The 10419-nt window shown below is 42.5% G+C and overlaps 1 pseudogene; it reads right to left on the reverse strand.

Moving 5' to 3' along the window:
• Positions 1–10419, reverse strand: part of LOC102376471 — a 24791-nt pseudogene that overhangs the window by 14195 nt on the left and 177 nt on the right.

Genomic DNA, 10419 nt, shown 5'->3' on the forward strand with positions numbered 1-10419 from the left:
TTCCTGACTAGGCAGGAGGTCAGACTCGATGATCCGTTGAGGTTCCCTACCAACCCTAGCATCTATGAATCCACCACCCCATGCCATGGCTTGCAATCCCCGCCCCGCTGCCCGCTCTGCATCTGGCCACCACCCCCACCCCCCTCGCTCCACGTACGGCTGCTGCCACAAGAAGGGGTAGACTCCTTTAAAAAGGTGGAAAACCCTTGCACTAAAACATTTCTGGAATATTATTTTCACAACCAATTAAAAGGAATATAACTAGTTTTCTTCAAAAAACCTATAAGTTGACTTAAAAATAATTTAGAAACAAAAAATAAGAATGGAATAAGAAGAATAAAGTAATCCAGGCATACTAGCCTCTAATGGCTGTGTGGCCTACAAATTTTTCCCCAAAAGGCAACAAAAACATCAACTGTTTAGATATAGCCCCAATGAAACCTGGATTTATACCATATTACATAGTAAAGATGGCAGTCTAAGGATATTAACTATTCTATAACAGCACTAAATGAGAGCTCTGTGGCTAGGGGTTTGTGGAAAGGGCTGAAGTATATGTTCTTATGGATCCTTTGGGACTCATAATGAAGCTGCCTGCCTGCAATGTAAGGGAATTGGACACAACGATCAAATATTTCATTCCAGTCCTTGATATCCAGGGTAGTAAAAGGGTATATTTAATAAATCTGGTCTGGTAGTTTTAGGTACGGGAGATGAATTTTAAGTCAGAAAGATCTGTTATAATAAAATGCTACAAGCATTTGTCTTTCTCTTGCATCTCATAGGGCTCTTAAGGTGCACACTCCCAGTGATTGTGAACCTATCTGACTGGGAATTTTCCTCAAATGTTTTGCTCCCAAACCTATTTGTCTGTTGAAAGAAACAAAGTGGCAGATGCTCTGGAAAGCTCTTGCCCTTTCAATTTCTTCTGGCAATGAAGGAATGAAATTGAGAAGGGCTGTCCCAATGGGCCACTGGGGAGTTGCAGACAGACCAGGAATAAGGGTGGGGATATTTTGATATTTCCTTTGGTAAATCATTTTCTCCTAACAAAAAGTCAAAGCCAAAACAGACACCTTAAACACAACTCAAGAGTAACTGTTTGTGAATAATTAATTCTTCAGTTCATCTGAAAACTGGGAACTTCATTTAATTTCAGGTATCGCCCCACTGCTGATTGGTTGAGGGGCCCCAGCAGTCCTGCTGCTTGCTGCTGATTGGCAGAAAGACAAAAGCAGTGCCAAGTTAAAAGCTGCAGTTCTCTTTTCCCTGCTGATCAGGAGTGAGCCAGAAGCGGGGTCCCTCTATCAATCAGTGGCTGAGAGGCACTGAGAGGCAACCCTCTCAGTAGGCAAATCAGTGGCTGAGAGGCAACCCAGTAGGGCCCTCGTCATGACCAAGAGTCAGGTTAGCCTTGTCCTGACACTGCAAACTGAAGTGAATTCAGGACCTGGATCCTTGCTCATACTATAAAAACTGCAGTTGTTGCAGGTTAGGGAAGGGTTCTTAGAATTGATAACTCCTCTACATCTTGTCCCTGCTCAGGCAACTCTTCCTCTATTGCAGCCACCTAGTGTGCAAACTTTGTGGAGTCTGCATAAGAATGGCACTTGGGGAAGTTAAGCTTTTCATACCTGTGAAAAAGCCTAATCTTAACTGATATGTAGGATCACTAGCTTGCATGAAGCAGAAAGAGTTGGCTATTTATACAATGGCCTTATGTTTATGCATAACAGACTTGTGAAACCAGGGAACTGCCAGCTCAGTAGCTTCTTTACTATTTGATTTACCTGAAATCCCAGAATTATTCTTGATCAATAGAAAGACTTTAATGCCTTCTAGACCAGCAGTTCCCTCTGCTGTTTCCTAGCCAAACATCATATCCAGCATCTGCTACCATGAAGCCCAGGCTGTTATTGGGCAGATTGGCAATCCAGTTGCTACCATCTAAAGTCAAGCCATGCTGAAGCAACATGACAGGCTTGGGACCTGAATAAGAAATACTGGATATGTTAGGAAGTTACACTTCCTCTTATAAGTTAATAAATTGATGCCATCTAATTCCAAGTGAAAATGTACCAACCTGTGGCTTAAAGTAGTCAAAAAAAGTTCAGACAGACAGAAGGATAATTGCTGGGAGGGAGAGAAATGAGCAGACAGTACATTTTGTCAAACCATACCCAAAATTATGGATATGGGTAAACATATACAAGTTACATAAGTTGATCCTTCCCTGACAATTTTTGTGCTGTTCCTCTCTGAAATGCCACAAAATAAAATTAACTCATTTCTGGCAGTGTGACATTAAAAAGGACCACAAAGCCAAGGTGCTTTCCCTTCTCCCAGCTGAATTGGTGTTGCTGTTTTCATCTACAGCATAATCTGTATCAGCTTGTTTTTTATCCTTTCTGATGTTCATAAATGTTATTTATGTAGCAAAATATGGCCTGCAGGCTGGATCTGACTTGCCAGGCCATTCTCTCTGGCCCATGGGGCCCCTAAAAATTTAGAAAATAAATATTAATCTGCTCCTGGCTGCCTGTCAAAGATGACAGGAGCCAGGGACAGTAGGACCCAGGGGAAGCTGGCAGGAGCCAGCAACAAGGCCGGTCCAGTCTGGTCCTGTCCCACCTCCCCAAACCAGAAACCTATGCCTGCCACAGCTTTCCCTGACCACCCACGACCTCCAGCACCATGTGGTCCCTTGCTCCATCATGGGAACCCCAGGGCTAGGAGTGAGTGGGTGTGTGTGTTCCTCCGTGCAATGAGGGAGGGAAAGACAGTGTATGCATCTGTGTCCGTGGAATGAGAGAAAGAGTCCCACATGCATACCTCACCACACATGCATCCACTTCCCCTCACACACCCCAGCCACCTTCCCCCCACAAACCCTATACCCATCCATACTCCACATATTCACACACACACCCACATGTTTCCTCACCCCACACCCACACCTATCCAATCCCCACATGCCCCATACCCATACACCCACAGCCCCCACAAACCTATACCCACCCCAACACAATATAAAAGGTTAAGACTTCATTTTAAGCTATTGTGCAATCATCTCTATGTACACTACACAAACACATATAAATCAAGACAAATATATTTTTTAAAATCAAATTAATGAATGTTGTAGCAGATGTTTGATTTTTTTAAATATAATTTGGTATTTTTCTGGTTCTCAGATGGCAAAACCCCTTGTTGAAAGAAGTACTTCTTGGAGCAAGGGGAGTGATTTCTGTTGGCAAAGGTCAGGGGTTGGGAGGGACTTCCAGGCCCAAGATGGCGACCAGGGAGCAGGGTACCTATCAAGGGGTGGAGTTACAAATACGGCCCTTGACAGCTTGCCAAGACTCAGTAAGCGGCCCTCCACCTGAAATAATTGCCCGCCCCAATACAGCATCATATGCATGTTATTTCAACTCTCATACCCTGCTACACTGCTAAATGTATTGACCGTGATATTTCCTCAACACTACCTTTTTCTCTGACCACAGTATTTTACTCCTCTCAGTTCATGGTTCTGCCCAGTCTCTTTCTCTCATAATTACCTTTTTCATTAACAATTGTGATGTCATTTGAAGTTATTTAAGGCAAACTGCCCAACACAATCTCATAACCAGGAAGTATCTATACACAACTTAATCAATGGATGATACTTCCATAAAATGTCTCTATTTCCTAGTTTCTGCATCTATTATTTGTGCATTATTCACTAGGAAAATTTTACTTTCTACGACAGTAGTTTTCAAACTGGGTTCCACAGAATCCTGGGATTCAACGGTAGGTCATCAGGCTGCCTGACTGGGGGTTAATAGCAGAGTGGGCAATTATGTCAAATGAGACTGGGATTAATGGTAGAGTGGCCTGGGAAGTGGTCTGTCACCATTGCCAGGCCATTTTGGTTGGCATGAGCTCACATAGCCTGAAGAGGCACAGATTGTATGGCACAAGTTATATGAAAAGTTTCTGTGACTTCAGGAAGTTTGTAAGTGACTACTCTATAATATTGTGAATAACTACATACTAATATTCATGAGGAGAGGTGATGTGTTGTCCACAGTGAGTTAAGTAGACATTTTAAATCAATTTGAGCAGAATGCATTGTTCAGATTGACTGAGGTCTCGTTGGTGAATATGGTGAGTGTTTGCTCATATATTTGGGTTAAGAGAGTATCTAACATATGAAGATAAATAAACAGATACAATATAAAATAATTGAGGAGTTCCCTGGTTGATTAGTGCAAGCAAGGGATCTCAGGGTGCCTTCCCCTTTAGATAGAGCACCCCTGTCACCATTTTGAAGTGTGGAGCACTGAATATAAGATACTTGGGGTGCTTTAATTAGGACAGCTATTGAGATCTGCTCTAATTAAAAGCATCCCACCCCCATAGCACATATAAAGATGCTCTCAGTAAGGGGGCACCATCAGAAAACAAGGTTTCCACAATTATTTTTTTTCTCCACACTTCTCCAAGGTCTTATTATGCATCATAGCTGAAAGAACTTATCTGCAACTTCTCATTTGACCAAATACTAGGCCTCTTTCCTAGGCTCTGTAGAAGGGAAAAGGCTGATTGTAGACCTAGATTTTGGTAAGTTTATGCAGATGCCTAACTGGGCAGCTTTGCCACCAGGGAAACTAGGACACAAGGAGCAACACCGGCTGCTGCTATGCTTACTGCAGCAGCACAATCAGCAGCCAAAACAGTGTTATGTATTTTTGTGCCTCCCACCAACTAGGACTGCTAACTGTCGTGCCCCTGCTCCCCACCTTGCACTCAGTTAAGCTGCTAGGTTTATATGGCACAACTCCTATTTTCCAGTCCATCATTAATTTAATGGAAAAGGTGTGGCCACCTCATTCACTGCAGAGTACAACTGACCTTAATTTACAATCAAATACCACATTTTCTAAGTTCAAGACTCAAATGACAGAAGGGAGTTTGGAAATACATGTCATGCCACACTGTGGGTAGTCAGCATCACTTAAGAGTCAAGGGAGCAACCAGAATTGGGATGAGTGAGCAGAATCCAGGTATGGGCCATGCTAGAAAGCAAACAAGTCAGTCCAAGAATTGAGTCTAGGAACAAGTCAAGTCAGAAATCCAGAGGGTCAGAGAACAAAAGGCAAGCCAGGTTAAGTGGCCAGAAATCAGAGAGCAGAGTCAGGAAATAAGCTAAGTTAGGAAGTAAAAAATTCAGACAGAGCTCAGAGTCAGAGTCAGAGTCAGAGTCAGAGTCAGAGTCAGTTCGGTTGGCTAGCCAGGAGATTAAGCAGAGGCACAGGCCACAAAAAATAGTAAGGCAGTCTGGGGCTTGAGCTCTGTTGCCCAGATGCTTACTGTTCTGGGTCAGGGGTTTATATGGTAGGGAGTGAGATGTCAGCTGACCCTGGCCAGCCACCTCTGAAGGCTAGACCCAGATGGAGGCTCCTGGACAACCTGCAAGGGCAGCTGGAATGTTGGGAGATCTGGGAAGGCTAAGGTCCTAGGTTGGAGACTGTGGCCTACAATACATAAACTTGCAAGAATAGTTACTTATGAGGAACTTTTTGGACATCCTTCATGCTTCAGAAATAATAAAGACTTCAAAAATTGCCTTAGCACTCAACTATGGTACTGGCAAAATGAGACACACAACATAATTTCACATTTTGTCTTGTACCAAGCAAAATGGAACAATCTGTGCTCCCAGGATTTTCTCTACCATGAGGAATTCTGTTCAGGCTAAGGTAGTAGCCATCCTCTGTCAAAACGTCATACTCCTCACTGGGGTATCCATTGTAATTAATCATCTCAGTCTGCAAAAAGACCAACAAAACATTAAATGACAATACGTTTACCTTTGATTTGCATAAGCTCTAGCACTTTACAAATTTAGAATTTGTACTACTCTGGATACCTTTAAGAAACACTTGGATGCTTATCTTGCTGGGGTGATCTGACCGCAGCTGACTTCCTGCCCCTTGGGCAGGGGGCTGGACCCGATGATCTTGCAAGTCCTAATGTCAATGAAATTTGAATCACTTCAAATATTCCAAAATTCAGTTTCTTTTACTATGCTTCTTTCCTAGCTAGAACCAGGAAATACTCAGGCTCGTGAGATTTCCACCTTAGTTTTCAGTATAAAAAGTTCAGCTTAAACCAGATAAACTAAAAAGCAACTCAGTGTTTTCAAAATTCTTGACTTTGCCTATGTTCTCCCTTCATTATCCAAACACTATCATAGGCACAGTATCAAGGAAGAACAAACATTCAGAAATACATTTTCAAAATGGATCAGATATATCTATTTACTTTGGACAATCAATGGTAATTGGTGAGGAAATGAAAAGTCTTGATACAAATGGAACTAAATTATTTTGAAAGGAAACAAAAAACTGGAAAGGAAGTATGTCTGAGTTCTAGCTCCTGACTTTTAAATATATACTTGAGTGCTCAAAATATTCAATCCCAGTACAATTGTGAGAGGCAGTTCTCCTGAACATCCTTAAAGCATCCAAAATAATGAACATTGGGGAAATCCAATACTGAGTCATCAGCATCAACAGCAAAATGGATTTTTCATGTACCGCTCAGAGTCCATTTACAACAGAATTCTGAGAACGTTCTGAAAACATTCTTTTAAGTGTTAGCACATTGTATTTGACACTAGTTAACAATACTTCACTATAAACGATAGCACGCCAAGGCACTACAACCCTAGGAAAGCCCATGTTTCCATCAATGAGTGATCCTCAGGGTGAAAAATATTGGACGGGCTGATTTTGGTTTCTGCTAAATGAGCAGGAGATTTTGCAATATTTTTCCTCCACCTCCCACAGTAACAAGCTGTTAAAGCTTTCAACTTTAAGTTTCATTCTTTGCTCTTTCACAACACACAGTATTTCAGAAGAGCAACAAATATCATAGTCTAGGAAACATGCTTCATTAAGAAAAATTGGGAAGGACTGGGATCATATTATCTGGGGAAGGTAAGATTGAGGAGGTACTTAATAACAGTCTATAGATACATAGTGTTATAGAGATTGGTGAGAGACTATTCTCTGAGGCTGGCAGGAATAGGACAAGCAGCTATGTTCTTTAATTGCCACAGTAGAAATTATATAAATTATTAGGAATAACTTTTAAATTATTAGTGTGGTTAAGGATGACCTTAAGAATTACCTTAAGAAGCTGTGGAATATCTATCCTTGGAAAATTGTAAGAACAGAATAAAGAATCACTTGGAGGAAATGACTTAGATAAGACATTTGACAGAGACAACTTTTTGCAACTCCTTACAGCCCTATTTTTCTATGATTTTATACACTGCAGTGCTAATTTGGCAATGAAAACAACTTACAATATTCATATATTGTTCAGGGTTCACGTTACTTTTTCCAATGATTCCCGATTTCACAGTTCCTAGCATCAGGCACGGTGCCACAGTGAACATCCACATCTTGGTTTTCTGTAAAACAATTATGTATTCAGTTACGTCAAAAGTAAAAGTAAAATATCTGAGTTATTTGAAGTTCAACCATCTCCCACTATGCAATCTTAAAATGAAGAACTAAGGCCACCCTTTATGCTACATACATTTACTGAAGCAACAGCTTTCACAAAAATATTCAATATATCACTTAATAAAAACAATCCTAAATGCTTACTCAGAAAAATGAATCAGCTTGAATTAAATGTAATGAAATACACTCAAACCTTACTTACATACTTACATTGCACAATGAATCTGTGGGATAATGTATGTTACAGTACAATATATTAGTCTGGCTCAGACATACAGTCTCAACAGATTTTCTATTATAATAAGTAAATCACACCAATTTTTAAATGCTTTTCATACTGAAAAACTTATAAAAATGTTCATAAAACATGGCAAGAAATTTTCCATGTGTTTTTGAGGTTCAAAACAATGATTTTAAGGGTTTTGAAATTTTCATTGCGAAAACTGTAATCACTGTAGTGGCATACATTAGAAAATGAATCCACATGAGCATTTTGAACTCACTATAACAGTGAAGTCACCACCTAAGAGCCAGCATCACACAGGTAGATGAATTATCAGGCCCTGATAATTGTTGGCGATACCTATCAATGTTGGTAAGAGCAATTTTTGCAAAAGAAAAATGAATTCTTTTGACTGGACCTAGATGGAAAGGAGGGAGGACTGGCAGGCAGAGGCCTCAAGGACATTTCAGTTCAAATTTGGCAAGGAGAAGGGCATGTTTGGGCATCTTTACACATGCTCCAGGGGTGGGGGGGACTTTAATTAAAGTGGCTCTCAGGAGCTCTATTTGCAACACCTGCAGTCTCTCATGAGTTAAGTATCCCACACTTCAAAACAGCAGGGGGAGCGCTTTAACTACAGCTTGTCAAATGAGCTGTAGTTAAAGCACCCCCACCGCCATTGTGAAGCACAGGGAAGCTGAATACACAAGAACTGAGGCTGCTGGAGTGTGCTAATTAATGGACAATTAATCCAGTCTGCTCCGACATGCTTTAATTACAGCGTGTTGAAGTAGACTTCCCACATGTATACAGGCACCCTTTTATTTTATCCTGTAACATTTTTTTTTTAAGTTAATAGGCTCTAAATAAAATGTTGGCTTAGCATTCATCCATCCTGGACTGCAAAAGCAAGCCAGAAGTTTTACAGTCACATATTTAGATATTCCAAGCTTAATAAAAATACAATTATTCATCAGAGCAACAAAACATAGAAGTATTTAAAAGCTTTAGGTGGAAGAGGAGAGGGGTGCGGCAACTGAATCAATATGTTCTTTCATATGTAGATAGGAACCAAGATAGCCAAGATTCTGATTAATTTGGCAACTATAGCCTAGATGTAGTACTCCCTGGAAGGAGCACTTCAAAGTTACTGTGGCTTCATCCAGGTACTTGCTTTTTAGCCAGAGGGTGCTACAGTAGGTTGCAGAGACAAAGAGGTACAGAGACTGCAGGATGGAGATCTGCAATCCAGGAGAAGGGGTCTGGAAGCTGGGTGGCAGCAGGGACAGAAGTGCAGGAAAAAGGAAGCAAGGTAGGAGCCCGTGGCCTGGAGGACTAGGATGTAAGCATCCTTCCCACCTCCCATTCTAGGCTTCTTTCCTGCACACTGTTCCCTGGGGCTCCGTCCTTTGCTCCCTTCCTCTGCCTTCCCCACCCCTGGAGAATTACTTTAGCTACTCGCGCAGTCTCTCCTGGAGGAGCAGGCAGGGAAGCATTATGTATGGTATCATGAGATAAAATATGAAAATAAGCAGAAAGACTCTGTAACTGGTTTGTATGGCACTGTAAATTGAATGTGTGGCATACCCCATCATCCTGATTTTGACAATCAGGTCTTGAACCTGGCTGGGGCTGCCCTGGCAGGGTGCAGACTCACCGTTAGTCAGGTGATAATTCAGCCCCCACCACCCAGCCCCAGGTCTGGAACTAGCCAAGGCAGGGCCAATCACCTGATAGTTGGCACCAGCCTTGGGTCAAGAACTGGACCCAGGGCTATAGTAATGATTATCAACACTGGCACTGGACAACTCTGGGTTCTATGGCAACTCCGTGCCTGATCCCAACACTCAGCTGAGTGGGACAGAACCACCGCGTGCCCAATCCATAGGAGCAGACAGGGGACAGCTCCACAGTGGTACAGTTTGGATCAAAGGAATTTTATGTCCCATTCCAAAAAATCACATGTCTAGTCATGCATATCTGTCATGGCAGGATGTACAGTGTCTGAGACAGGGCACAACATTCCTCTGATCCCATTCACAACATTATTTGCCAGGGGCCTCGTTGTTAGAAATACATGTTTATGTCAGACTGTAGCAAGTGCTCATCCCAGGGGTGGTTGCAATGCCCATTGGTGGCTGCTGAGCCCTTGCCAACTTGCAACTCTCCTTGGACAATCTCCCCTTCACTTTCCTGCTGTGTCTTGACATTATTATCTTTGAAGAAAAGGGAAGCTGCCCCAGGACTTCCAAAGCATGGTCCCACTCCCGACCACAAGAGTTCATAGTCATTGCCTTAAGGGCTAATTGTATGGACTCCATCTTCCCCAATACACACTCCCATGCTTCACAGATGCTATACCAACACATGCCCTTCCTGGGCTACAGGCTCCCAATCTTAGTCCTCACCCCTCCTGGGCTATGGACCCCTTGGACCCCCAGTGTCTGGCTTTGCCCCCTTATCTTTGGCCCATCTGTGGACCCTGGCCCAGCTCCTGGGTAAGCAAGACCTTCAAGTTATCAAGCCCTTCTGACAACCACTCCTCCTGGCTTACTGACTTCGGGGTTTCCTGGCCCTGCTGACACTTGTCCCTCCTAGGCTCTAACCTCAGGCATCCTGGCATTAACCCCTCACCCACTCCTGGGCTCAGGTTGTTTCCCTGAATTCCTGCCGGGT

Source organism: Alligator sinensis, unplaced genomic scaffold (assembly GCF_000455745.1).
Source record: "Alligator sinensis unplaced genomic scaffold, ASM45574v1 scaffold557_1, whole genome shotgun sequence".
In the NCBI taxonomy this organism is placed as follows: Eukaryota; Metazoa; Chordata; order Crocodylia; family Alligatoridae; genus Alligator; species Alligator sinensis.